Raw genomic sequence first — 15805 nt, forward strand, 5'->3', positions numbered from 1 at the left:
TTAATCCTAAAACCACACTCAAAAACTCTTACGAAAAGCTCTAGAACTCACTAGTTCAACTTACTAGTTTCCAGGGTGTTACAATATCTCCCCCTTGGGATCATTCATCCTCGAATGACGATTCTAAACACTTCTTAAAGTCACAACTCTAAGCTAACAGCCCATTATGCATGAACTACATCTAAATGCACACAACCAAGCAAGAAAACTTCAATTCAAAACTAAACTCATTCAATGCAACACAAGGGAATAGGAACTACTTCTACCCACCCAAAATGCATGAAATTCTATATTTTACTCATTTTCAAGGAGGAACTAACATCTCCTAACTAAAAAATGCTCAATACTCCCTCATGGAGCCTAAATGCAATTTACTCTCAAAAAGCATTTATTCAAGGAGGAAATCTTTCAACTCCAAACTAAGGCATGCTCATTAATTCATCTCATGAAATCTATATGCAAATCTACTCAAATGCAATATAACATGAGGAAAACAATGCATATAAGTCATTTCTAACAAGACCTAAGCATTTTCATGAACATGCATCACATAAGAAGATCATGGAAACATGCAATTCACACATGACTTCATATAAAAACAAATCAAGAGGAACCTATCATCTCAAGCTAGAATAGGAGTAGAAGGAAAAGGATGAGGACATCTCATTGGCCCTTGGCCTCCCAAGTAGAACTCTTAACCAAATTCCTTACTAAAGAATACTCCTTACCACTTTATGGAACAACTTCCTTGTTCTTCTATTTCTTAACTTGCCGGTCTAAGATCCCTACCGGTACTTCTAATTTAGAGAGGTTCTCTTTAAGAACTCTAGCTCACAAGCAACCCTTACTAACACTACTCAAGATCTCATATGAACCTACCAAACCGGGACTACACTTCTCATACTCACTACACCTCTTAAGGTGAGAATTTCAAGAAACCCTAACTTATGAACATCAAGAACACTCAACGACCTTGCCATCTAAGCACATTATCTCCCCCTTGGGAGCAAGCCTATTCCAACTCTTTTAAGCATCTTTCAATTCTAAGGTTGTAGCAAGTCATCACTAAGCTTTTACCTCTATCACACAAGATGATTCTAAATCATGGTGAATTACACTTCTACCCTTCTTAGAGGAGTCTATTAACACAACCCATCTAGGCATTATTTAAACACCCTATTCAACCAATTTATCAACATACCTCAAAACTCATCATGACTAAGTCGGGTTCTACCATCAACTAAACATAACCACAAAAAAACCTTGCTAGATAGGCACACTATCTCCCCTTTAGGAGTAAGCCTACACAAATTGTTCTAAACATCCTTCATAACATAAAGGCAACAATGAAGCATCATTCATACTAACGACAACATCACAATCTATCATCTCAAATCTCTCAAGTCGCATAGCCATAGTTGGCATCACAACCAACGTTTCTCCCTCGCTCCTTGTAGTATAAGCCATTCGAGTAGTCATACCCTAAAGACCATCGGATAAGGAATAGGAGAGAGACCTTATAGAGTTAAACTCTATGGCACAACTTGGAAAATGAAGAAGTGAGATTTCCTAAGCATCCAATAGCCTCATATTCATAAAATGTGGCGCGCTTCATATTTATGAACAAGACTCTACTAGATGTGGTTTGAGACAATCCTAGAACCATTCTAAACCTTGTGCTCTGATTACCAAGTTTGTCACGACCCAGGGTACCCCCTAGACGTAACATGGCGTACTTGACCCCGAAGGGGTCTCATATAAGCCCTTAGCATATCATAACATAAGATAATAGAAAATACGGGAAAATTTAAAACTTTTACAATCGAAGTCATTTTCATAAAAACAAGCGGAAGTCTTTCTATACTTTGTCTCAAACCATCTAATACAACCTTAGAATAAAACTCTTGGGACGCAACCCATACAATAGTCTCAAAAACATGAAATAAAGACATAAAGGAAATGGTGGGTTTTTGTCCTCGAAGCTATGAGGACTCACCACGATCTTCAACTCCTTAGCTCCTTAGAAACCTATCTCCATAATAGAACTCAAGTCTCCAAACCCTACATTTGATTAGAATGTAGGCAAAGTATGCATTAGTACAAAATATACGAAATATGTTAGCTAGCATAATCATAAGAGCATAAGACAAGGGTTAGTCACTATATGACATAATTCAAAATCATATGAAATACTTCATGAAACATAAACCATAATAAGCAAAGTTTCCAACATAAGCATCATATAGGCATAATTTGACTCTTAGTCATCTATACCATAGTAAAACTATTCTCAAGTAACTTCAAAAGCATACATGTGCAAGGCATGAATAGCATTCCATAATACCATCCAAGCTAAGTATCCCTTTTTAGTCATCTTAATCATAGCCTATACATATCTAGTCAAGTCTTAGGTTTTCATAAGTAGCCTCAAGTCATACTTGTACAATGTATGAGTAAGATCCCATAACCCTACTCACCCTAAGCACTATGCACCTTAGGCCATCACACTAATCACCATAGGATTTCATCATCTAACTTAACTCTCATGACCAAGGGAATCTCTCACCTATAGTCAATACTAATAAGGAAGGCAATTATAGAACATTATCTCTATATATATAACCCAAAAGAACACTTCCTTGGATAACCCTTAAGTCATCCTACTCAAGTTCTTTAGTTAGGGACTAGTCCTTTTTTGGGCCTCATTATTAGCTCACTTCACATAGACAAGGGAACTATAACCTTTAATTAATCAAGTCATGAAAACCAACAATTCAAACTAAACATACATCTTAAGCATGAACCACAAAAACATAAAAGGAACATACCATGGATACCTTTAAAGTGTACTTGCACAATCGATAGGTAAGATCCCATACTCTTACCCATACTAAGTAAAGCTTCTCAAGTACCATAGCTCATAACTCATATTCTTATTTATACTACTACACTATTTGGGAACATAAGCCTTAACCGACATAGACCATGTGAGCTAACATGGAATCCGGGTCTTCCCCATACCGTAAAAGGATTGTTCTACTTGCCGAGGGTAGAACTATACTCTTAGCTTGGAGTGAACCAAATAGCTAAGTAACCTATATGGGCACATAGTTATGGGATAATGAGATTGCTTATAGAAACCTGCCCTCAACTAACGGAGGCGCTTTCATCTCATGAGACTTCATCTAGAAACCTGACTTCTAGTAACGGAGAGGCTTCCATCTCATATTCATATCCACTCAGTGCTAAGCATTAAGTCCCATTGAGTTCACATTAAGCCTTGACTTAAGTGATAATGAGGGAAGGGTGTCTTGATACTCAATCCATATAACTCATACTAAAGCTCCTAGATTCATTAGGGGAGACTAGTCTTCAACCCTTAGAACCACTATAGGTAACAAACCTTTCACCTACTATCATATTCATGCCTAAGTGTGTATATGGAATTAGCCTTTTAACAACACTACAACTAGGTCATGAGCACATTCACTTTACTTTCAAAATGTCTCTAAAGCATGTACTAAACTTCAAAAATCATGCATACTATTATATCTTGACCCTTTCTAAGGTAAAAAATAATATTAAATCAACACATCTAGAATGACTACATTAGACATGGATATATATGCTCATAATTCAAGTAGTTCAGCTACTACAAGCCACATCTCATACTTTACCTCCTTGAGGTTCAATTCTACTTTCCATCACCCAACCTAGGGTTCAAGCACTAGACATGGATGTCCTTCTAACCTATGTGATTCTATCACTTTATGCATTCAAACCTTCATGAGGTAAACTAGGTGGTAAGGTCTCATCATAACCATTCTATCTCATAAGCTAAATAATGAAGATGAATGGTGCTATATCCGCCTGGAGTCTACCATAAGATTTATACCGGGAAAGTGTTAGATAGAAATGTCTGCCTATTAAATCAATACCGGGATCTAACGAGGAAACTATAGCCCTCTCGAAGGAATCTTTCAGGGTGAAAAGCAAGATGTTTGCCTTAGCATACATAATTCATCATATTGGATTTGCCCTCAAAACCCTAGAGTAATTACTAAGTGAGAAGTCTTTCATGTTAAGTTCATAGTCATGCCTAACATCATGTCTAGAATTCTACATTAGACAATGATATCATCATGACTTAAGTGATCCTATCACTTCCTATCATCTATGATTCCCCATATACTTTTGAATACATAGTCCCCATATACTTTTGAAGAAATGAACTTCAACTTTACTCTTATTGAACTAAAACTTAAGTATTAAAACAAAGTTATAACGTTTGCAAAGACTTTTGGAAAACTCTAAGAACTTCTCTTGAATTGACTCTTCCTTCTCTTGACTTTGATCTTAACTTTCCTTGAATTGGATTATGGATTCAAGGTTCATGATCTCATGTTTATGGATGATTTCATTACATTTAGATGTACCTTAGAGTGATGGAATCAACTAGAAAACATAGGTACATTGCTAAGGAACAAATATGAAAAGGTGGGGAACGAATGGGGAGAACTGGTGTCCCTAGAGCTCTGAGAGCCGCGGGGCGCCAGCCCTCAAAATTCAGAGAACACTTTGGGGCATTCTGGCTGGTGTGTCACCCCATAGCCCTACATTCAGAGACTATTTTGGGGGGCGCTGAGAGGCACGGCGCCCCAGCCACTTCCCCAGAAAATCCTAAATTTTCTTCTTCATTTTTCAACTCTAAACCCTTTAATTTCACTTAGTTCTTTCCCCAAACACTTCAAATCATTTATACTCTCAATATATGGTAGATTCAAACCGAAATTACACCCGGAAAACAGGAATCAAAACGCAAAAAAACTTCAATAACACAACCCATAAGAATTCAAATGAAACCTTCAACAATGTTCATCAAGAACTCAATTCTAAACTTTCAAAGACTTAAATTCGCTGAATTGGATCATGGTTGACGCGTGGGTGAACTAACCCAATGCATGTGATCTCACATACCTGATAGAAGTAAATCCCTTGCGAAACACCAACTTTCTTGATCTATCTTGAAGAATTTGCCTGTTTCTTCTTCTTTCTTTCTCTTCTCCTTAGCCCTAGCGTGAAATCCCAAATTCTAAAACTGACTAAAATCTGATTTGACCCATATTGAACTCCTAAAAATGGATTAAAATAATAGGGCAAGAAAAAGACTAAAATACCCCTTAAAATTCCAAATTGGACATTTCCTTAATCCAACAGCCTAACTTCTAAAGGGAATAACTCACTCATACAAACTCGGAATCGCGCAAACTTGGCGGCGTTGGAAAGATCATTCCAACCATATCTGGAATCACACCTAACTCATCCTGAGCTAGGAATTATGGTCATTTGAAGTTGACCAAAAACTAACTTTAACTTGCTTAAAATTTCCAAATTTTAAACTTCCTTCTAGTTCTTTCTAGTTGCGAGATGTTACAAATATATATTGATCTTTTTGCCTATACTTCCTTCAAAGTATGAACAGCCTAACCTAAATGTTAAATTATTATAATCCATCCCCCCCCCCCAATCCAAAACACCAAATTTAGTATATATTCTATATTATATATTGTATTATATTATATTAGATTAGATTAAAAACATAAACCTTTTCACATTGAAGGGTTGTGACATTTTCAATGAGTTATAATTTTTCCGATTAGTTGTGATCTTTTCGAAGGGTTGTGACTTTTCTGAAGAGTCATGACTTTTCAGAAGGGTTGTGACTCTTGCAAAGAGTGATGATTTTTCTGATTGGTTGTGCTTTTTTGAAGATTGTGACTTTTCTAAAGGGTTGTGACTTTTTTTTATAAGACGCAATAAAAAAAATTTCATACACTATCCTTTGATAAGGCTTAATAAATATTTTTTCATAAGCTACCCTTTTATAAGGCTCAATAAACATTTTCACATTTTAAACTACGATTTTGTAATGTTTTCTTCACTTCTTAAAAACTCAAGTGTGATTTACAGACATTGAGAATCTCAAAGTTCAATAGAATTTGAACGCTCCCCAACATGGATGTAAAATTAATATGATAATCCAACTAAAAGCATCCAATTTAGTATATCTTCTATATAGTATATCAATATTTATTTATATTATAATATATTAAAAGTAAGAACTCCAGCAATACAATGATAGCTAAGTAATGCACTATAGGGGAGGGAAGACAAAATATATTAAAAGGGTGTAACTAAGAGATTTAAGATTGACCTTTTTATTTTTACATATTACAATTAACTTTAACATAAGAAAAAATTCAAAAAAAAAAGAATGAAAAAGATAAATTTAATTGGACGCCAAAGAGAAGTGTCAACAAGGATCATCACAAGGATCATAGTGATGGTTGTCGGTTTGTGAAACTCCCTACTAAAGCAAAGTGTAATTTTTGTTTTATATATATATATATGTTTCACTTTAGTTCAATATTTTCTATTATTACATTTTATTTGTGAAGCGTGTACATTCAATGCACTAATGTCCTTCAACTTGCATCATTTTATGATGCATATACAGGTGTTCATGATTATCAACATGCATTTTGTTGAGATCACCCGGTCAATCGCAAGCTTTTGGTGAGGCCTCCTAGCTTTTGGAGGACTCTAGTCAGTTTAATTTTAGTAGTTGTTTAAGGTTATCATGAGTCTTGTTCTAGTGCCTATATTAAAATAGTAGAGGCTTCATAGATAGATAGTATTGACAGTCTTTCAATATTGCTATTAAGATGTTTTTTTTTTAAAAAACTATTACTACTTTTATTCGGTATTTTCAGACAGTTTAATTGAGTACTTTGACAAATTGATTTATTTCATTTTTAAAAATTATATTTGATTGAGTCAGTCTTCCGCTAAGTAGTCAGTTAGGCTAAGAGTTCATTTGTGGACCAACAATATTTCTCGAGTGTCGGCTATGTCCAGGATGTAGGCTCGGGGCGTGACATATGTAATGACCCTCTATGTTATTTTCGCTATATTCTGATACATTCAGCATTTAAAGCTTTTCTATAATGGCTCCAATTCATTTATTACTTGCTAGGGCTAATAGTTCAGTCACCGGGTAATTCGTTTGAGTTTGATGCAAGTTTCTTTGTTTTGGAGCCTTTGAAACTTGAATGGTTCATAGACGGCCTTGAAATGCAATTCTGATGGTTTCATCAGCTTTGGAAAGGCCATTTTAGGCTAGGGTCATGGTTGGTTCAGGCCTCGAGGGATTTGGTGTAAGTTTGTCTCATTAGGTGTTTTGACTTTTAAAATTAAGACAAAGTTTGACTTTAGTCAACATTCTTATTAAACATATTCAAATGAGAATAATATCGACGAGTATAGCTTCGATTGACGAGTTTGGTCTAAAATGACATTTTGTGTAGTTCTTCTTGCATGCTCAGTCTGCTTTGAGGTAGGCTACGAGTTGCCGGTCTTTAGATTGGGCTTGTAAATATAAATTCATGTTGATTGGGATGGGTTTATAGTTGGATCATGTGTAGTATTAGAATACATGTCGTAGCCTTATTTTCGAGGGTGCTTAGTATTGTTGTATGATTATTTTTAGCCTCGTAGATTTTATGTTGTTGTTCATATTGTTGTTAGTAGTTTGTTATTGTTCTTCGCCAATGTGTAGGCTAGTGATTGCCTTAGACTTGTGTTTTTGAGCCGATAGGTCTAAGAGATTCGCATACGTCACTTTAGACGGCTTATCTCCAGTAGACTGATATAACAAATTTGGGTATGATAGTATGATCCTTATCTACGTGAAAGCTTAACTCATATGACTGATCATCCATAATTTTCCTTGTGTTTCAACTCAAACGTATTCGTTGGTGATTTTGGGTCTTACTTGGCGCTTTGGAATCTGGTCAAGGATTTGGAGAAAGAGTGGTCTTTGGTGACCCTAAAGAAGGTTTGCTATACTGTTTTGACCGGTTTGAGGAAGAGCAGGTGATTTGGTGAATTCGGGGTACTTTAGCCACGGTTTGAGTCCCTCGCATATCTCTTTTTAGCCACGATTCAAGGCCCTAACATATCTCTTTTTAGTCATGGTTTGAGACCCTGGAGTATCTCATTTTATTCACGATTTGAGGCCTTGACTCATCTTTATTAGCCTCTATTTAAGTCCGGGCACACCTCTATTATTTGGACTTGAGTCTTTACTGTGATTATATTGGGTTCTTGGGATGCTTCTACTGTGGTTTGATTCCCTAAACGGTTGTGGCAGTTCGAAATTACTCTTAAACTCGGCTAGTAGTTTTTCTTAGTTCTTCTATGTATCTGTCGGACTTATAGGGGTCCGTTTGAGTTATTTACTTTCAATTGAACATTAGTGTACCTTTTGGGCTTATAGGGGTCTAGTTAAGTTTTGGATAGCTGCTTGTCTTATCGTTTATCCTTTTCTAGACTCGTGTTCTTTGTAGTTAGGTTTTTGTTACCGTTCATTGTGTGACCTCTAGTTGCTTATCTTCTCTCTTTTTGTTATTGTCTTTACTTTCCAAACTCAGTCGGCCTATGATACCTATTGGGTACCTGTTATTTTGGTACTCATACTACACTCTGCATATATTTTCTTGATGCAGATCCGAGCACTAGTTGCCAACATTGATTTCAAGCCTGTTGCGGGGATATCAGAGATCGAGGGTGAGCTTATGACATGTTAGATCAACCTCTCTCCTTCTGTTTTATGATAGATTTTGACTAGTATTTTGCATTTGATACAAATCTGTATATTTTATCCATTTTTGGGCTTGTACTCTTTTAACAACTCTGTACATATGTCCACCAGGTCGTGGGTTTTGATCTTTTATTTTGATTGTATATATTTGCTCTTGTTCTTATTCTCTGTTGTTGCCTTCAAATTATTTCAGTTATCTCGTGTGGTTGTTGTTGTTGCTACCCGATATGCATGTTACTTATCGTTTTGGGATATGTGTTAGCTTACCTACTGATGAGTTATGGTAGGTGTCATCATGACTCGAGGTTCGGATGATGACATTTGATTTCATAAAATATTAGTAGTCTACGACTATTTCCTCCCTTTCTTTTTGAGAACTATTCTTAAAATGAAACAAGATTCTCTTTTCCTTCCTTAATACGTGAAAATATGTTAGTTTGGTAAGTGTCTTTTGCAATTATTTTATGTATTGATTTGCCTTGAAACTAATTTAGAATATTATTTATGTAACAAAAACAAAATTTGAGCATAATTTCTCTTTGATTTTTAATATAATTGAAAGCAATATAAAATTTCTATTAAATATAGTTTCTTCCTAAATTAGAGAAAACAATAATGTTCTTTTATAAGCCCTGCAACGACTATAGTCATACACATATCCCCATTTAATATTCAATAATGATTTAAATTTTATTAACCATTAAATTAATTTATATTATATTATTCGAATATATAAAAATAAATATTTCAAAATTTTAAGCCAATATTTTAAATTTTTACTTGTTTTAATCTTTAATTTTGTACCTTCATAAATTAAAATACAATTTTTTCCTAATTTTCTTGACAAAAAATCATTTGTTAATACTCCATGACCATCTTTTATGGATAATACTTAGATTTAAATCAATTAAATTGTTTTCCTTATAAGAAAATTTTGACTAGAAAAAATTGCTCAACTTAAGACTAGAGTCATAACTACATTTATCTCAAGATAATAGAATCTAATTTGGTATCAAATCTACCCCATTTATTTTCATGCCAAAATAGTACTGGTGACAATTTAGTATTCTCTAATTCAAGAATTTAATTTCCACCATTCACATATTGCTAGCTCCCCCAACTTCCTATTGAGGGTTTCGTAAAAATTTTGAAAAAATATATTCTAGAAGTCATATCACTGAAATATTCATTTGGTAACACACAACAAAAACTGACAAAATCGCATAATTTGTGCAAAGTGGATAAAAAATAACCAAAATATGTACAAAAAATGGTGCAATTTCACGTACTTCTCTCCAAACTCCCTACATAGAGTTCCGTAAAGGTTTTGCATAAATCGTCTGGAAGCCATATCATCAAAATATTAATGGGGCTAACACACATGAAAAAATTGAGAAAGTCTTATAATTCCTATAAGAAAAAAGGTTCCAAAATAGCCAAAATATGTGCAAAATATGGTGAGACTTCACGTATTCCTCTCCACAACTCCAGACGGAGGGTTCCCTAATGGTTTTGTAAAAAAATCATCCAGAAGCCATATCACAAAAATATTAGGCTAACCACACACGAAAATGTGTGAAAATCGCTTAATTCTTGTAAAATGGCTCTAAAATGCCAAAAATATGTGAAAAAATGGTAAGGGTTCTTAAGTTTAAGAGAGCACATCAAAAAGGAAAAGTGACAAATTAATGATTAATAAAGATATCTTTCAAAATATAATTCTTAGATTCAGATGAATCCAATGTTTTTGGCCAGAAGCATATAAATATACTCCCTCCGTCCCATTTTATATGTCACTTTTTCACTTTGCACTTGCATTAAGAAATGATGTAAATTTATCCTTCTACCCTTATTTAATGTTTTTTAAGTCAACTTTATTAATAAATGACAAGATTAATTAACTATTCTATCAAGGGTATAATAGGTAAAATATGGTAATTTTTGCATAAATTTTATAAAATGACAAGTATTGTGGTCAAGCTATTTATAGAAAGGGATGACATATAAAATGGGATGGAGGGAGTATATAATTAGGGTTTTAACATTGACACAACCTTTAAATGTTGAAGCATCACTTAATAATGTGAAACTCCATGGAGTCTTTTTTTTTTTTTCGGTTTCCTTCTAGGAGAAGAACTTCTCATAGCATGCTAATTACCATTTTTATTATAACTTGTTTGGACGTAAGTTGTTACCTATCATTTCATAATATATTTTATTGACAAATATAATGTTCGGATTAACTGTGTGGTTAACATCATTAAGCTGACAATATTACAAAGAAAAAGTATGGTATAAGATAAAATTATTGATTAAAAAAGATAATAGGGTAAAGGGTAAAAAGGAGAACTATCATGTAAAATAATAAGGGCAAAATGAGGAGAAAAAGTAAAATAACGATAGGATAACACCAAAACAACTGTTACACAATAACAGATTTAACGTTATGATATAGTAAAATTTAAGTAAATTAATCATCAAAATAAACATTGTATTTAAAGTAGCAATATCGAGATTACTATACTATACTTCATCCCAAATTTTCCAAGTTGAGCTTTATTCTTTAGTTTGCTAGGCTATCCCAAGTTGATTCTCCTTTCGACAGTGTAGATACCTGCGGTCAGACACATATTCAAATTTTAAAGTGTATGAATTTTTATAATGACTTAAAAATTAATATTACTATTAAAATTGAAGTCGCATTCAAATATTTAGATATTTCCATAACCATTAGCACATCAAATGTTTGTTATGAGATTTTGCATCTTTAACATGCACATAGACAGCCAAACTTGTATATATAAAAATGAAATATTTTTTGTGTATATATAGTAAACAACACACCTGTTGATGAAAATGTTCTCTCCACCCCTTCGTTTTCTAGTCGAAATTCCGGTAGAAATTCCTACAAAGGTTGTCATAGTGTAAGTAGGAAGGGCATCAAGAACACTAGTGATGATAGAAAGAAAACATCTGCCTCTACTCAGGCCAATATTATACTAGAAAACATGTATAGAACAGAAAATGCAAGCGTAAAATGTACTAATATAATAGGGGAGAGAGAAAAAATCTTACCCATAAACCCCCAGCTGGCCAAGCGACATTTGTCTGGAGAACTCGAAGGTTTGGACAAAAAATACCAGATTTTGTGGTATAAAACTTAACATTTTTCAACACCAACTTATCTAGGCTTTTCGAAATTAGGCAAAAATTATGTTCACCCGTACAAAAAATCTCTAATAACTTGAGATTTTGGTGACGAATGCACACATCGTGCGAATGGTAGGAACATTGACGAAGGGTCAATTTCTCCAACTCCTTGCAATTCTCGAGGATTTCAACTAGGGTATTCTCGCCCATTAATAAGCAAGCTTCGAGTTTTAGGGTCTTAACATTAACACAATCTTTAAAGGGTAGACCATCTATTAGCACATATTCATTAAGCTCCACAAATTGAAGAAATCTCCCTTGGAATATGTTTCCTTTCGGTATAACGCTTCGAACAACTTGCTCTCCCGAATTTGATCGAATTAACCACTTGATACAACTTGATATAATGGGTTCATTACTAGAAAGTGAAATTCCTTCAAGTTTTTTTTCAGTTTTCAAAAACTCAATCCATCGGAGCATGTAATCCGAGCACACCCATGTTCGTGGGGAGTGACGCAAGTGAAAAAAATTGACATTAGAAGAGAGGGATGAAAGAACCTTGTCTACAATGGTAAGACTTCGAGATCGGCGATTTTTGATTTGGGGTAGATCCAAAGAAAGCCGAGACAAGGATTTCCAAAGAAATATCCAGCGTTTGGAATATACGCTAGTTGCTACCGCTTCTTTGGTTGGCAGAAACGAGATTATTGAGTGTAAAACTTCATCTGGAAGTTTGCTAATTAAGTCTGGAGCTTCACTTTCTCCATCAATGGCGATATCGTTAAGCTTTTGACGTTTCCCCTTTTGCATTTTGAGAGAATGGTACGCTAGGAAGACCAAGTCAAGACAACTTTTAAGTACTTTTATAATGTATCGGTAAAATAAAAAAAAATATTGGTAAGTATTTATTTTTAGGCTAAAATAAGTAAAATAATAAATTTAAGATCAGATTTTAAAATTTTATCTAAAAGTATTTGTTTGACCATATATTTTGACTAGATTTAAAAAAAATTCTTAAAAAAACCAAATTTGAAAAGTTGGTCCAGATTTTTAAACAAGTACTCGATTACTCACAAAGGTTTAATTATTTTCCCCAAATGCTCCATCTGCCCACTTCTACTATCTTATTTTAATATGAGAAACAGTGTAACTATCATAATACTTTTGATGTACATTCTTTTTGAATATTTAAATTATAATTTCAAAATATTATGTTAATCTAATCTAATTTAGCTTTAAAGATTAGTCAAATTGGCTTTCGGAAAACAAGCATGACAATTGATACGAGACGGGGGAGTATAAAGTGGTAATAATTATAACCTAGGTCAATTTTCCACTATCACCCCAAAAACTCCAAGTACAATAAACCTCTAGAAGAAAACCTAATGCAATCGGTGTATATAAGTTATTATACAATCAGTGAAGGACAAACATACTCTAACATTATGAAATAACTTCAAATATTCAGAATCTCAACTTGAAAATTAAAAATCGAGTTGAGAATCTATCTAAATGAACTTGGTGGATGCAGTTATCCACTAGTGGAACGTATACGGACTCGAGGTTGACTTGAAGATTTGGAGGACATAAATTTGAAATAAGATCAAGTTAAATGACACATTTATGTACTATGCAAGTTTTTGCAATGCCATCTTAACTAGGGTTTCACAAATTAGGTAGGTAAAATTCCTATACATGCATATGATAAATCTGGTTTTCGTATCATGGATCTTGGGTCGCGCTTTATGGCATTTTCACTAAAAAAAAAATCCAATCCGGCTGTTTGAGTCGCAAAAGGGCCGCTTGCTTAATATTATTTATATAATAATAATAAGAAATCTGTAAACAAAAATAAAAAACGAAAATCTTTTTATTTCTAAAATTCTTCATTCCTGGGAAGAGGTCCCGAGCAATATACCTTCTTTCCATTATCCAACGCTCATGCGCCCCCTTTCTCGCACTCTTTTAAAGTTTTCAATAAAGCCTTCTTAGTTGTGTAAATCTCTAATAAATTGAGTTCCTTTTGACGAATCTTCATGTTCATGTGATAGACCAACCAATTGTTACAACCACAAAGGCACAAATTCTCCAACAACTCACAATTATCAAGGACATCGACTAGGGTTTCCTCGTTCACACTGCACGTGATGAGTTTTAGGGTTTTCACATTGACACAACCTTTAAAGGGTGAATCATATCTCAATACGTATTCTCTTATTTAAATCTTCTGTTGAATGCGCTCATTGGTATAATGTTTCTTACAACAACCTATTTGACTCGATGAACTCAAACAACCCACCTTTTCACACCATACTTCGTACTACTTCTATCGCAATAAAGTGAAATCTCATTGAGTCCTTTCTCATTTTTCAAAAATTCAATCCACTATAGCATGTTAATATCCCAATATTGTGGAAGGTTATGCAAGTGAAAATTCATGATGTATCCAATTTGTGACGAAAGAAACTTGTCCTCAACTTGTTTTCAAATATGTTCCAACGTATTATGGACATAGATTTTCATAACAATCATCATCATTGTCGATATCATCAACCTTTATATCAAAACAAAGGCGAGTTAATGACTTCCAAAAAAATCTCCAACATTTCGATAGACAGAGGGATCTGGAGCCAGTGAAAGAGGTTGAGGTAGCTCCTATTCCTCCATAGTAGGTGAGGTCAGCACCAGCCCAGCCACCACCTAGGCCAACTATGGCTCCAGATCTTGAGACAACTATCGCTTAGTTACTTAGCGTGCTGGGGGGATCACTACTAAAAAATTGTTAAAAACGACAAAAGGAAAAGCGACGAACGGTGTCGCTCCGAAAAGCGACGCAAATTGTCACACTGTCCGTCGCTTTTGAATAAAAATAATTTTTTTAAAAATTATTTTACAAAAAGCGACGGACAGCATCTCTTAGTCTGTTGCTTTATTTCACAGAATTTTCCACCAAATATATATATAATTAATTATTTAAAATAGGTAGAGACGTTGTCCTTCGCATTTTATTAAAAATAATTATTTATAAATTATAAAATAACCACGTCGTCCGTCGCTTTTTATTAATTTTAATTGATTAATTATTTTTTAAAGAAGCGACAGACATCATCTCTTAGTCCATCGCTTTTTGGTCAAAATACTGGTCAAATACTTAATAAAAGCGACAGACAGTGTCTCTTAGTCCGTCGATTTTTGATCAAAATGTGTCAAATATTTTTTTTAAAAGCGACGGACAAAGAGACATTCTCCGTCGCTTTTGTTAAAATATCTTAAGACCAGACGCGAAAATTCCCCATTTTTCCATCTCTCTTCCTTCTCTCTTCTCTCCCTTCTCTCTTCCTCTCTCTAAGACGCCGGTGCCGACGTTGCCCGTCGCCGCTGCTCCACCCCCACTGCGCCGCTGCCGACCCCGACCCCAATCCATTGTCTCTCCATTGTCTCCTTCTCCTTTAATTTAAGGTTAGGGTTTCACGAAATTATTTTTTAATTTTTTCAATTTGAGTTACATTTGATTTTGTTAATTTGTGTATTGAATTTTGTTTTTTATTGATTGTTAGTTAGTTAGTGAATGATTTAGGATTTTTTATTTTAGTTAGGATTAATTCATTGTTAGTTAGTGAAGTGTTAATTTGAAGTTAGATGCATTGAAATTAGATGAATTGATGTTAGATTTAGAACTTGAACTTGAAATTTGAATATAACTAATTAATTCTTGAGTTAGAAGTTTATGTATAACTAATTTTCGAAATTGGATATATGATGAATTTAATTATAACTTGAAGTAGTTGAACTTAATTAGAACTTGAATATAACTAATTATTCTTGGCTTAAAATTTTAAAAATAACTAATTTTAGAGATTATATGAACTTTAATTTAGAAATTGAACTTGAACTTAGAATTTGAATATAACTAATTTTTGGATTGGAAGTTTATATATAACTAAGTTTAGAAATTAGATATGAACTTGAATTTAGTTATTGAACTTGAACTTG

Source organism: Solanum tuberosum, unplaced genomic scaffold (genome assembly GCF_000226075.1).
Source record: "Solanum tuberosum cultivar DM 1-3 516 R44 unplaced genomic scaffold, SolTub_3.0 scf00027, whole genome shotgun sequence".
NCBI lineage: Eukaryota > Viridiplantae > Streptophyta > Magnoliopsida > Solanales > Solanaceae > Solanum > Solanum tuberosum.